This window comes from Pleurodeles waltl, chromosome 4_1, assembly GCF_031143425.1.
Source record: "Pleurodeles waltl isolate 20211129_DDA chromosome 4_1, aPleWal1.hap1.20221129, whole genome shotgun sequence".
Taxonomy (NCBI): domain Eukaryota; kingdom Metazoa; phylum Chordata; class Amphibia; order Caudata; family Salamandridae; genus Pleurodeles; species Pleurodeles waltl.
Genome location: NC_090442.1, coordinates 40,941,594 through 40,955,541, shown reverse-complemented (window position 1 = coordinate 40,955,541; position 13,948 = coordinate 40,941,594). Strand labels below are relative to the sequence as shown.

Sequence of the window (13,948 nt, the reverse complement as noted above, 5' to 3'; positions counted from 1 at the left end):
TCTTTATTGAAATTAAACTTGGACTCACTTGAAATATTCTCTTTCAAAATGAATGTTTTGAGCTGCTGTGAATTTTATTTCTAGAGGTGGTGACAGCCTTTCAGGTACGTGCTTAGGTCAAGGCCCTGTTCATGTCACTTGTATAAGCTAATTCAGGGAGCAAATTAGCAAGTCAAGAAATGGGAAGTCTGAACTACTGTCAAAGCAGTTTCATTCTCTTTTCAAATAATCCAAAAATACCATTGCAGCATAAAACAGAGTATTCAATAAAAGAAGAAAGGAGGATTAACGGCAAAAAAGCACAGCATAAGATATGAAACTTTGGAAATTATCTAGATATTGTTTGAAAAAACTCCTTTGATGGAAAGAAGATGAAGAACGGTATGGGATCCTGTCCTGCGCACCTGTAATTGATATGTTCCACATCCATTCATACCACCTAACCTTAAACACCCAAACATATTGCAGTCAGTGACCATGTGGCCTAATGGATAAGGCGTCTGACTTCGGATCAGAAGATTGAGGGTTCGAGTCCTTTCATGGGCGAGTCTTTTTCTCACAGCACCCAACTTATCTTTACATACAAACTGGAAACACACTCTTACAATACTCCTTTCACTCTCACTCATTAAGAAAGCCCAATGCAAACTGCACAATCAGTCACGTTATGCCTTCAGCATTGCTACTTTTCTGTCTTTCTGCCATACCAAAGTACCTCTTCATAAATGCCACGGATATGCAATACGTACACAACAATATGACATGGCACAATCATTCTGAACAGAACTGTGGGTAGATTCAGTGCAGGGAGTGTGTGCGTGCAGAAAGCAGAAACTATGCAAGGGTAGAAGCTCTATGATTTTCTCCAGGAATAATGCAAATTGTCCCTCAGAAAAAGTATAGTACTTGAAAAGAATCATAAAGGATTGACACAATTGCTGCTTTTGCTGTTGCCCCAGTTGTGTAATCTGTCAAGGACTGGTCTCTTTCAGATTGAGGCACCTAATTGCAATTGTGTGGTAAAGATCACCCTTACAACCATTTTTGCTATAAACTTGAGATCTTTCTGAGATTCTATCTCACAGACTTCTTATGAATGAGGAACTCTGAAATTGTCACATTCCAATTTGTACGTCCTTAAAACTCAGCTGGTTATTCAAATGGGCAGATTGTTTTTTAAATTCCTTTCTGTCTCGAGTTGTAGTTATATTGATACAGAGGCATAATTGTTGAATGATATATATTGGTTTGATTGAAATATGTTCGTAGAGGTGGTGATAGGCTTTCTGTGTCTGTCTGAGAGCAAGGACCGGTTAACGTCTTTTTCCAAGAGCAGTTTGTTGTGAAAGGTATCAGGCAAAGGAGTATGTATTGTGATGTGGTTCTCTGACTGCTTCTGTCCACTTGCCAAAAGTTCCAAGGCCCTATGATAGCACAAAAACGGTAAGATTGAAGTGGTGGGTGCCGGAGGTTTAAAATGGTCAGTTTAATTAAAGACAGAAAAGTGAAACGAATGACTGCAGAAATACTGTATGTGGCCATGAACTGAGATGAAAGGATGATTTTGGAACCCTGTCTTGCAGATTACCCTCAATGCCGCAATGGATAGGGCACTACTCTCACAGACCAGGGTGTGTAAGTTTAAGTCTATCTGAGGTGCACACCCTGAACTAATACATTTTTGCTGAAACCTAATCATATTGTTTACTCTTCCTCGTAGCAGCTTACCAGGGTGATAGTATATTGCAACAGAACCATTCCACTTCTTCACTGAAAAGAGTCATGCTGGTTACCCAAATGTGCAGCGTGTCATTTTATACAACTTTCTTTATTGAAATTAAACTTGGACTCACTTGAAATATTCTCTTTCAAAATGAATGTTTTGAGCTGCTGTGAATTTTATTTCTAGAGGTGGTGACAGGCTTTCAGGTACGTGCTTAGGTCAAGGCCCTGTTCATGTCACTTGAATAAGCTAATTCAGGGAGCAAATTAGCAAGTCAAGAAATGGGAAGTCTGAACTACTGTCAAAGCAGTTTCATTCTCTTTTCAAATAATCCAAAAATACCATTGCAGCATAAAACAGAGTATTCAATAAAAGAAGAAAGGAGGATTAACGGCAAAAAAGCACAGCATAAGATATGAAACTTTGGAAATTATCTAGATATTGTTTGAAAAAACTCCTTTGATGGAATGAAGATGAAGAACGGTATGGGATCCTGTCCTGCGCACCTGTAATTGATATGTTCCACATCCATTCATACCACCTAACCCTAAACACCCAAATGTATTGCAGTCAGTGACCATGTGGCCTAATGGATAAGGCATCTGACTTCGGATCAGAAGATTGAGGGTTAAAGTCCTTTCATGGTTGAGTCTTTCTCTCACAGCACCCAACTTATCTTTACATACAAACTGGAAATACACTCTTACAATACTCCTTTCACTCTCACTCATTAAGAAAGCCCAATGCAAACTGCACAATCAGTCACGTTATGCCTTCAGCATTGCTACTTTTCTGTCTTTCTGCCATACCAAAGTACCTCTTCATAAATGCCACGGATATGCAATACGTACACAACAATATGACATGGCACAATCATTCTGAACAGAACTGTGGGTAGATTCAGTGCAGGGAGTGTGTGCGTGCAGAAAGCAGACACTATGCATGGGTAGAAGCTCTATGATTTTCTCCAGGAATAATGCAAATTGTCCCTCAGAAAAAGTATAGTACTAGAAAAGAATCATAAAGGATTGACACAATTGCTGCTTTTGCTGTTGCCCCAGTTGTGTAATCTGTCAAGGACTGGTCTCTTTCAGATTGAGGCACCTAGTTGCAATTGTGTGGTAAAGATCACCCTTACAACCATTTTTGCTATAAACTTGAGATCTTTCTGAGATTCTATCTCACAGACTTCTTATGAATGAGGAACTCTAAAATTGTCACATTCCAATTTGTACGTCCTTAAAACTCTGCTGGTTATTCAAATGGGCAGATTGTTTTTTAAATTCCTTTCTGTCTCGAGTTGTAGTTATATTGATACAGAGGCATAATTGTTGAATGATATATATTGGTTTGATTGAAATATGTTCGTAGAGGTGGTGATAGGCTTTCTGTGTCTGTCTGAGAGCAAGGACCGGTTAACGTGTTTTTCCAAGAGCAGTTTGTTGTGAAAGGTATCAGGCAAAGGAGTATGTATTGTGATGCGGTTCTCTGACTGCTTCTGTCCACTTGCCAAAAGTTCCAAGGCCCTATGATAGCACAAAAACGGTAAGATTGAAGTGGTGGGTGCCGGAGGTTTAAAATGGTCAGTTTAATTAAAGACAGAAAAGTGAAACGAATGACTGCAGAAATACTGTATGTGGCCATGAACTGAGATGAAAGGATGATTTTGGAACCCTGTCTTGCAGATTACCCTCAATGCCGCAATGGATAGGGCACTACTCTGACAGACCAGGGTGTGTAAGTTTAAGTCTATCTGAGGTGCACACCCTGAACTAATACATTTTTGCTGAAACCTAATCATATTGTTTACTCTTCCTCGTAGCAGCTTACCAGGGTGATAGTATATTGCAACAGAACCATTCCACTTCTTCACTGAAAAGAGTCATGCTGGTTACCCAAATGTGCAGCGTGTCATTTTATACAACTTTCTTTATTGAAATTAAACTTGGACTCACTTGAAATATTCTCTTTCAAAATGAATGTTTTGAGCTGCTGTGAATTTTATTTCTAGAGGTGGTGACAGGCTTTCAGGTACGTGCTTAGGTCAAGGCCCTGTTCATGTCACTTGAATAAGCTAATTCAGGGAGCAAATTAGCAAGTCTAGAAATGGGAAGTCTGAACTACTGTCAAAGCAGTTTCATTCTCTTTTCAAATAATCCAAAAATACCATTGCAGCATAAAACAGAGTATTCAATAAAAGAAGAAAGGAGGATTAACGGCAAAAAAGCACAGCATAAGATATGAAACTTTGGAAATTATCTAGATATTGTTTGAAAAAACTCCTTTGATGGAAAGAAGATGAAGAACGGTATGGGATCCTGTCCTGCGCACCTGTAATTGATATGTTCCACATCCATTCATACCACCTAACCCTAAACACCCAAACATATTGCACTCAGTGACCATGTGGCCTAATGGATAAGGCATCTGACTTCGGATCAGAAGATTGAGGGTTCGAGTCCCTTCATGGTTGAGTCTTTTTCTCACAGCACCCAACTTATCTTTACATACAAACTGGAAATACACTCTTACAATACTCCTTTCACTCTCACTCATTAAGAAAGCCCAGTGCAAACTGCACAATCAGTCACGTTATGCCTTCAGCATTGCTACTTTTCTGTCTTTCTGCCATACCAAAGTACCTCTTCATAAATGCCACGGATATGCAATACGTATACAACAATATGACATGGCACAATCATTCCGAACAGAACTGTGGGTAGATTCAGCGCAGGGAGTGTGTGCGTGCAGAAAGCAGACACTATGCATGGGTAGAAGCTCTATGATTTTCTCCAGGAATAATGCAAATTGTCCCTCAGAAAAAGTATAGTACTAGAGAGGAATCATAAAGGATTGACACAATTGCTGCCTTTGCTGTTGCCCCAGTTGTGTAATCTGTCAAGGACTGGTCTCTTGCAGATTGAGGCATCTAGTTGCAATTGTGTGGTAAAAATCACCCTTACAACCATTTTTGCTATAAACTTGAGATCTTTCTGAGATACTATCTCACAGACTTCTTATGAATGAGGAACTCTGAAATTGTCACATTCCAATTTGTACGTCCTTAAAACTCTGCTGGTTATTCAAATGGGCAGATTGTTTTTTAAATTCCTTTCTGTCTCGAGTTGTAGTTATATTGATACAGAGGCATAATTGTTGAATGATATATATTGGTTTGATTGAAATATGTTCGGAGAGGTGGTGATAGGCTTTCTGTGTCTGTCTGAGAGCAAGGACCGGTTAACGTCTTTTTCCAAGAGCAGTTTGTTGTGAAAGGTATCAGGCAAAGGAGCATGTATTGTGATGTGGTTCTCTGACTGCTTCTGTCCACTTGCCAAAAGTTCCAAGGCCCTATGATAGGACAAAAACGGTAAGATTGAAGTGGTGGGTGCCGCAGGTTTAAAATGGTCAGTTTAATTAAAGACAGAAAAGTGAAACGAATGACTGCAGAAATACTGTATGTGGCCATGAACTGAGATGAAAGGATGATTTTGGAACTCTGTCTTGCAGATTACCCTCAATGCCGCAGTGGATAGGACACTACTCTCACAGACCAGGGTGTGTAAGTTTAAGTCTATCTGAGGTGCACACCCTGAATTAATACATTTTTGCTGAAACCTAATCATATTGTTTACTCGTCCTTATAGCAGCTTGCCAGGGTGATAGTATATTGCAACAGAACCATTCCACTTCTTCACTGAAAAGTGTCATGCTGGTTACCCAAATGTGCAGCGTGTCATTTTATACAGCTTTCTTTATTGAAATTAAACTTGGACTCACTTGAAATATTCTCTTTCAAAATGAATGTCTTGAGCTGCTGTGAATTTTATTTCTAGAGGTGGTGACAGGCTTTCAGGTACGTGCTTAGGTCAAGGCCCTGTTCATGTAACTTGTATAAGCTAATTCTGTCGCGCCGCGCGGTGCGGCGCGAGCCGAGAGCTCGACTTCGGCCGGGCGTTCGGCTCGGGCCGCGCACCGCGTTATTAAGACGCGGCGCGCCCCCAGCCTCTCCTGCGCGTTTCGAGGCCCCAGATTTGCTTGGGGCCTCGTTCTTCCTTCTGCCTTTCACTGTCCTAGGGGTCTCTGAACCCTCTTACCTGTTTTTCTTCGTTTCTTTGTCCTTTCTTCTTTTTGCAGTCTGTTGTGTGCCTTTCTTTATGTCTTTTCCTCCTTCCCAGATTCCTGTGCTTTCCCAGCATTCCTTGTTCCCTATTCTCTATGGTTCCTCTACTATTCTGTTCTATATATTGTTTCCCTATCTAAGATGGTGTCCTTTTACTTCCTGTGGGTCACTTCCTGTTTGTTGGTATATAAGGGCTGTGTTTTTCCTCTTTCCTTGCGCTGCAACACTTTCTGCTCAGTTGGTGTCTTCGCTCCTGATTTCCTTGCCTTTTGGTTTTGGACTCAGCATTCTGTATTTTCTGATTTTTGCTCCTTTCGGATTCCTGTTTGTTGTTCTTGTTTTTCTCCAGGACTTTTCCTGTTTGGAGGTTTTTCCCCTTTGGAAGGGGTTTTTCCCTCTGGCGCTACTTTCTGAAGGGCACGGTCTGTTCTTGGTGTCTCCATTGCCTACAGCACCGTGGCTACCAGAAAGAGTCGCCCCTTTTTGGGCCAAAGCCGAACATTGAAGATTCACGCCACCAGATCTGCAAATTCCAGGCGCAAGCAGCACGTGAGTCGTGACAGATTGCAGCGCCTAACCATTCCGACGGCCTCAAACACCATGGATAATACAGTGGCGGCTGCTGCAGATCCGGAGCAATCTCTGTTAACCACGATTCAGCAACAAGCCCAGGAGTTGCAACAACTACGTAATGAAAATGCTGCGTTACGACAGGCTTTGGCCCTCCGCACCAGTGATGTTCCGACAATCTCCGCTTCTACCCCTTGTTTCTCTGGTGAACCAACCAAGCTTCGCGAGTTCTTGGATGCTTTAACGGTGTATTTCGCCTTCCGACCTACTCAATTCTCCCACGACAGGACCAAGGTGGGTTATCTTATCAGTGCCTTATCCGGCCCAGCCTTGGCCTGGGCAACCCCGATGGTGTCCTCCGACGACCCAGTATTGTCAGACTATTCCGCCTTTGTGAGTCGCTTCAAACAAATGTTTAGCCGTCCTGGATTGGAAGCCTCCGCTGAAGAAGCCTTGTGCGACATCCAACAAGGCTCCCAAGACGTCCTGCAATATATAACCCGTTTTCGTCAGCTGGCGGCAGAGACCACTTGGGTGGAACGTACTCTGGTAACATTATTTCGTAGAGGACTCAAAGAAGAAATAAAGGATGAACTAGTGCATTCTACCAGAGCGGAAGATCTTCGTGGCCTGATGGATCAAGCACTGTCCATCGAATATCGTCTTCAGGAACGGAGATCGGAAAAGAAAAGGAGTAGAGGGTTTACCCAACCAAGTAGCTCCCGTGCATACCTGCAGCGTTCCGAGGAACCTCGCACTCCTGCTAGAGACATCGAAGGGGAACCCATGCAGGTGGATACTACCCGAGGTCCGCTCTCTGCTAGTGAACGAGAAGACAGACGCAAGAGAGGGTTGTGCCTGTATTGTGGTTCTGCTGGTCACATACTCCGTACCTGTCCAGTACGTCCGTCCAGACCTTCGGGAAACGCCACCTCCCGTCCTCTGTAAGAAGGGAGGGGACGGGATCTACAGCTATACCTTCCATCAGCTCCTTTAATGACAATACAACTGCCTTGTTCATCTTTCCTGTCCTGTTACAACTTCCTGACGGTCGTCAAGAAAAGACTATGGCATTACTAGACTGTGGTGCTAGTGGTATATACATGGACAAGACATGGGCTGCTGCTAACCTAGTTCCTACTCAAGCAAAAGAAGTACCCGAACAGGTACACACTGTGGATGGATCTTTGATATCCTCTGGTCCTGTAGACACCACTACCCTGATGTTAAGTCTACAGGTGGGAAACCATCAAGAACACATCTCCTTCGATCTTATTACGTCCCCTAACCATACCATCATTCTTGGAATTCCGTGGCTCATTAGACATAACCCATATATAAATTGGGTTACCCGGACAGTCTCTTTGTCTTCGCAATTTTGTCACGAGAACTGTTTTACTTCCGACAAGTATTGGTCTCCGAAAAGATCCTTAGCTACTGAAGGTGCCACTGGTATGTCCATTAATACGGTCCAAGGGGTCCCAGACCACTATTTGGAGTTTCAGGATATTTTCCAAAAACCGTCAAAACCTGTGCTACCTCCACATCGAGAATATGATTGTGCAATTCCATTAGAACCCGGCACAATTGTTCCTTTTGGGAGGATGTACTCCCTCACGGAACCCGAAAGGGAAGTTCTAAAGGAGTATCTGGACGAAAATATACAGAGTGGTCTTATTGTTCCATCGTCGTCTCCGGCTGGGGCCCCTCTCTTTTTTGTGCCCAAGAAGACTAAGGATCTTCGTCCGTGCCTGGATTTTCGGGGTCTGAATAAAATCACCATTAAAGATCGTTATCCTTTGCCTCTCATCAGGGACATACTGGAAGCAATCAGAGGGGCCCAACGTTTTACTAAATTGGATTTACGAGGAGCCTACCACCTTTTACGCATAAGAGAAGGCGACGAATGGAAGACAGCATTCAGGACCCCATTTGGCCATTTTGAATATAGGGTTATGCCGTTTGGTCTTACTAACGCCCCGGCAATCTTCCAGAGATTTATGGACTCAGTGTTTTCAGACCTACTTAATCAGACAGTCGTGATCTACCTAGATGACATTCTTATTTATTCTAGAAATCCTGAACTCCATACTTCCCATGTGAAACAAGTTCTTCAAAGACTTCGTGATCATCAACTATTTTGCAAACCAGAGAAATGTGAGTTCGACATAACGGAAGTCAAATATCTGGGCTATCATTTAAGTCCCACCGGCATAGCTATGGACCAAGAAAAGGTACAAGCTATCCTAGAGTGGCCTTCTCCTTCTACCATAAAAGAAACACAATGTTTCCTAGGTTTAGCAAACTTCTATCGACAATTCATTCTAGACTTTGCCAGTCAGACTAGCCACATAACTCACACCTTAAAGAAGGACAATTTAAAGAAGGGGTTTGTCTGGACTGAGGCTGCTGAAGCAGCCTTTCAAAGCTTAAAGAGAGCCTTCACCCAAGCCCCCATCTTAAGACATCCAGATACCACCAAGCAATTTATAGTAGTAACTGATGCTTCTGAGAGAGCCATCGGAGCTGTCTTACTCCAACGACAAGAGGATGATGGCCTTGAACATCCTGTTTTCTATTTGTCTCATATCCTTTCCACAGCTGAACAACATTATTCCGTACTTGAAAGGGAATTATTGGCTCTGAAAACAGCCTGCCTTGAGTGGAGGCAGTTTCTGATGGGTTCCAAGGAACCATTTGAGGTAAGGACAGACCACCGTAATTTACAATGTTTAAGAAATTTTGTATGCCAGAATAGTCGTCAGGCCCGCTGGGCCTTTTTCTTCAGTCAGTACGATTTTTATATTACATATATTCCAGGATCCCAAAACATTCTGGCTGATGCTCTGTCTCGCCGATATCCAGAGTGTTCTCCTTCCTCATCCCAGTATCTTCTAGAACCCAGTAAGATCATTGGAGTGGCTCAGTCTTTCCTGGAAGAAGTACAACAAGAATACGCCAACCTATCGGACCATGACATAGAAGAACTAAGACCATTATTGTACAAGAAACAAGGATATTTTTATTACCAAGACCTGATATTCCTCCCTACAAACAAGGTGCAAAAGAAAGCATTACAAATGTGCCATGATTCCCCTGTAGCTGGTCACAGAGGCATCAAAGCCACACAAGAATTACTTTCACGATTTTTTTGGTGGCCTACCTGGAAACTGGATGTGGAAAGATACGTTCAGGCCTGTCCCATATGTGCCCAAGTCAAAATACCTCACACCAGACCGGCAGGATTACTACAACCTTTGCCTGTTCCATCGGCCCCATGGCATACTATCTCTACTGATTTTATGTGTTCGCTCCCACCATCAGCAGGAAACCGGGTTATCATGGTCACAGTAGATTCTTTCACAAAGATGGCTCATTTCACTGGCCTAAAAAAGCTGCCTACTTCCCAAGAACTAGGTCAAATATTCATAGATCATGTCTTCCGTCTCCATGGACTTCCACATACCATAATCTCTGATAGAGGACCTCAGTACATCTCCCGATTTTGGAAGCATTTTTGTAAAACACTGAATATGAATAGAGCCCTGTCTTCAGGGTTCCATCCTCAGACCAACGGACAGACTGAGCGTCTGAACCAAGGACTAGAGCAATATCTTCGATGCTTTTGCAATTCTACCCAAAGTAACTGGAGCACTTACCTCTCTTTAGCTGAATTTTCCTACAATAACTCAGTCCATAGTGCCTCCAAGGTCACTCCCTTTTTCTGTTCCTATGGTTTTCATCCTACCTCTTTCCCTACTTCTCCACAATCCAACTCTCCTCTACCTGCTATTAACTATTTCTCCAAACGCCTTCTCCAACTCCATAAACTAATTCGATCTAATTTGTTACATACCAAGAGGTATATGAAGAAGGCTGCAGACAAGAGACGTACAACCAATCCAAATTATCATCTGCAAGATAAAGTCTGGCTCTCCTCCAAATTCTTGCCCTCACGTCTCTCTCAAAACAAGTTCACACCTCGTTACTATGGGCCTTTCCGTATTCTCCAGTTGGTCAATCCTGTCACTGTCCGTCTTCACTTACCCCATACATGGAAGATCCATTAGGTTTTTCATGTTTCTCAGCTTAAACCTTATGTGCCTGATCCTTACTCACGTCAGTTTCCTTGTCCACCTCCTGTCCTTGTGAATGATGCTCCTGAATATGAAGTGCAGGAAATCTGTGACTCTCGTCTTTTTCATAAACGACTTCAGTATCTGATTCATTGGAAGGGTTATCCTCTCAGTGAATGTTCATGGGAAGATGCCTCTTCCGTTCACGCTCCTCTCCTGACTCAACGCTTTCACTGTTTATTCCCTCTTAAACCTGGGCCTTCGGGAGGGGGACCTACTGTCGCGCCGCGCGGTGCGGCGCGAGCCGAGAGCTCGACTTCGGCCGGGCGTTCGGCTCGGGCCGCGCACCGCGTTATTAAGACGCGGCGCGCCCCCAGCCTCTCCTGCGCGTTTCGAGGCCCCAGATTTGCTTGGGGCCTCGTTCTTCCTTCTGCCTTTCACTGTCCTAGGGGTCTCTGAACCCTCTTACCTGTTTTTCTTCGTTTCTTTGTCCTTTCTTCTTTTTGCAGTCTGTTGTGTGCCTTTCTTTATGTCTTTTCCTCCTTCCCAGATTCCTGTGCTTTCCCAGCATTCCTTGTTCCCTATTCTCTATGGTTCCTCTACTATTCTGTTCTATATATTGTTTCCCTATCTAAGATGGTGTCCTTTTACTTCCTGTGGGTCACTTCCTGTTTGTTGGTATATAAGGGCTGTGTTTTTCCTCTTTCCTTGCGCTGCAACACTTTCTGCTCAGTTGGTGTCTTCGCTCCTGATTTCCTTGCCTTTTGGTTTTGGACTCAGCATTCTGTATTTTCTGATTTTTGCTCCTTTCGGATTCCTGTTTGTTGTTCTTGTTTTTCTCCATGACTTTTCCTGTTTGGAGGTTTTTCCCCTTTGGAAGGGGTTTTTCCCTCTGGCGCTACTTTCTGAAGGGCACGGTCTGTTCTTGGTGTCTCCATTGCCTACAGCACCGTGGCTACCAGAAAGAGTCGCCCCTTTTTGGGCCAAAGCCGAACATTGAAGATTCACGCCACCAGATCTGCAAATTCCAGGCGCAAGCAGCACGTGAGTCGTGACAAATTCAGGGAGCAAATTAGCAAGTCAGGAAATGGGAAGTCTGAACTACTGTCAAAGCTGTTTCATTCTCTTTTCAAATAATCCAAAAATACCATTGCAGCATAAAACAGAGTATTCAATAAAAGAAGAAAGGAGGATTAACGGCAAAAAAGCACAGCATAAGATATGAAACTTTGGAAATTATCTAGATATTGTTTGAAAAAACTCCTTTGATGGAAAGAAGATGAAGAACGGTATGGGATCCTGTCCTGCGCACCTGTAATTGATCTGTTCCACATCCAATCATACCACCTAACCCTAAACACCCAAACATATTGCTGTCAGTGACCATGTGGCCTAATGGATAAGGTGTCTGACTTTGGATCAGAAGATTGAGGGTATGAGTCCCTTCATGGTTGAGTCTTTTTCTCACAGCACCCAACTTATCTTTACATACAAACTGGAAATACACTCTTACAATACTCCTTTCACTCTCACTCATTAAGAAAGCCCAATGCAAACTGCACAATCAGTCACGTTATGCCTTCAGCATTGCTACTTTTCTGTCTTTCTGCCATACCAAAGTACCTCTTCATAAATGCCACGGATATGCAATACGTATACAACAATATGACATGGCACAATCATTCTGAACAGAACTGTGGGTAGATTCAGTGCAGGGAGTGTGTGCGTGCAGAAAGCAGAAACTATGCATGGGTAGAAGCTCTATGATTTTCTCCAGGAATAATGCAAATTGTCCCTCAGAAAAAGTATAGTACTAGAGAAGAATCATAAAGGATTGACACAATTGCTGCCTTTGCTGTTGCCACAGTTGTGTAATCTGTCAAGGACTGGTCTCTTGCAGATTGAGGCACCTAGTTGCAATTGTGTGGTAAAAATCACTCTTACAACCATTTTTGCTATAAACTTGAGATCTTTCTGAGATACTATCTCACAGACTTCTTATGAATGAGGAACTCTGAAATTGTCACATTCCAATTTGTACGTCCTTAAAACTCTGCTGGTTATTCAAATGGGCAGATTGTTTTTTAAATTCCTTTCTGTCTCGAGTTGTAGTTATATTGATACAGAAGCATAATTGTTGAATGATATATATTGGTTTGATTGAAATATGTTCGTAGAGGTGGTGATAGGCTTTCTGTGTCTGTCTGAGAGCAAGGACCGGTTAACGTCTTTTTCCAAGAGCAGTTTGTTGTGAAAGGTATCAGGCAAAGGAGTATGTATTGTGATGTGGTTCTCTGACTGCTTCTGTCCACTTGCCAAAAGTTCCAAGGCCCTATGATAGCACAAAAACGGTAAGATTGAAGTGGTGGGTGCCGGAGGTTTAAAATGGTCAGTTTAATTAAAGACAGAAAAGTGAAACGAATGACTGCAGAAATACTGTATGTGGCCATGAACTGAGATGAAAGGATGATTTTGGAACTCTGTCTTGCAGATTACCCTCAATGCCGCAATGGATAGGGCACTACTCTCACAGACCAGGGTGTGTAAGTTTAAGTCTATCTGAGGTGCACACCCTGAACTAATACATTTTTGCTGAAACCTAATCATATTGTTTACTCTTCCTCGTAGCAGCTTGCCAGGGTGATAGTATATTGCAACAGAACCATTCCACTTCTTCACTGAAAAGAGTCATGCTGGTTACCCAAATGTGCAGCGTGTCATTTTATACAACTTTCTTTATTGAAATTAAACTTGGACTCACTTGAAATATTCTCTTTCAAAATGAATGTTTTGAGCTGCTGTGAATTTTATTTCTAGAGGTGGTGACAGGCTTTCAGGTACGTGCTTAGGTCAAGGCCCTGTTCATGTCACTTGAATAAGCTAATTCAGGGAGCAAATTAGCAAGTCAAGAAATGGGAAGTCTGAACTACTGTCAAAGCTGTTTCATTCTCTTTTCAAATAATCCAAAAATACCATTGCAGCATAAAACAGAGTATTCAATAAAAGAAGAAAGGAGGATTAACGGCAAAAAAGCACATCATAAGATATGAAACTTTGGAAATTATCTAGATATTGTTTGAAAAAACTCCTTTGATGGAAAGAAGATGAAGAACGGTATGGGATCCTGTCCTGCGCACCTGTAATTGATCTGTTCCACATCCAATCATACCACCTAACCCTAAACACCCAAACATATTGCTGTCAGTGACCATGTGGCCTAATGGATAAGGTGTCTGACTTTGGATCAGAAGATTGAGGGTATGAGTCCCTTCATGGTTGAGTCTTTTTCTCACAGCACCCAACTTATCTTTACATACAAACTGGAAATACACTCTTACAATACTCCTTTCACTCTCACTCATTAAGAAAGCCCAATGCAAACTGCACAATCAGTCACGTTATGCCTTCAGCATTGCTACTTTTCTGTCTTTCTGCCATACCAAAGTACCTCTTCAT

The 13,948-nt window shown here is 42.6% G+C and overlaps 2 non-coding genes across 2 annotated transcripts; both read left to right on the top strand.

The window, feature by feature from the left end:
* Positions 1–473: 473 nt before the first annotated feature.
* Positions 474–546, top strand: TRNAR-UCG (transfer RNA arginine (anticodon UCG)). The gene has a single exon. It is a non-coding gene; the product is annotated as a tRNA-Arg (tRNA).
* A 3,577-nt stretch (positions 547–4,123) lies between these two features.
* On the top strand, positions 4,124–4,196 carry TRNAR-UCG (transfer RNA arginine (anticodon UCG)). The gene has a single exon. It is a non-coding gene; the product is annotated as a tRNA-Arg (tRNA).
* The last annotated feature ends 9,752 nt before the right edge of the window (positions 4,197–13,948 follow it).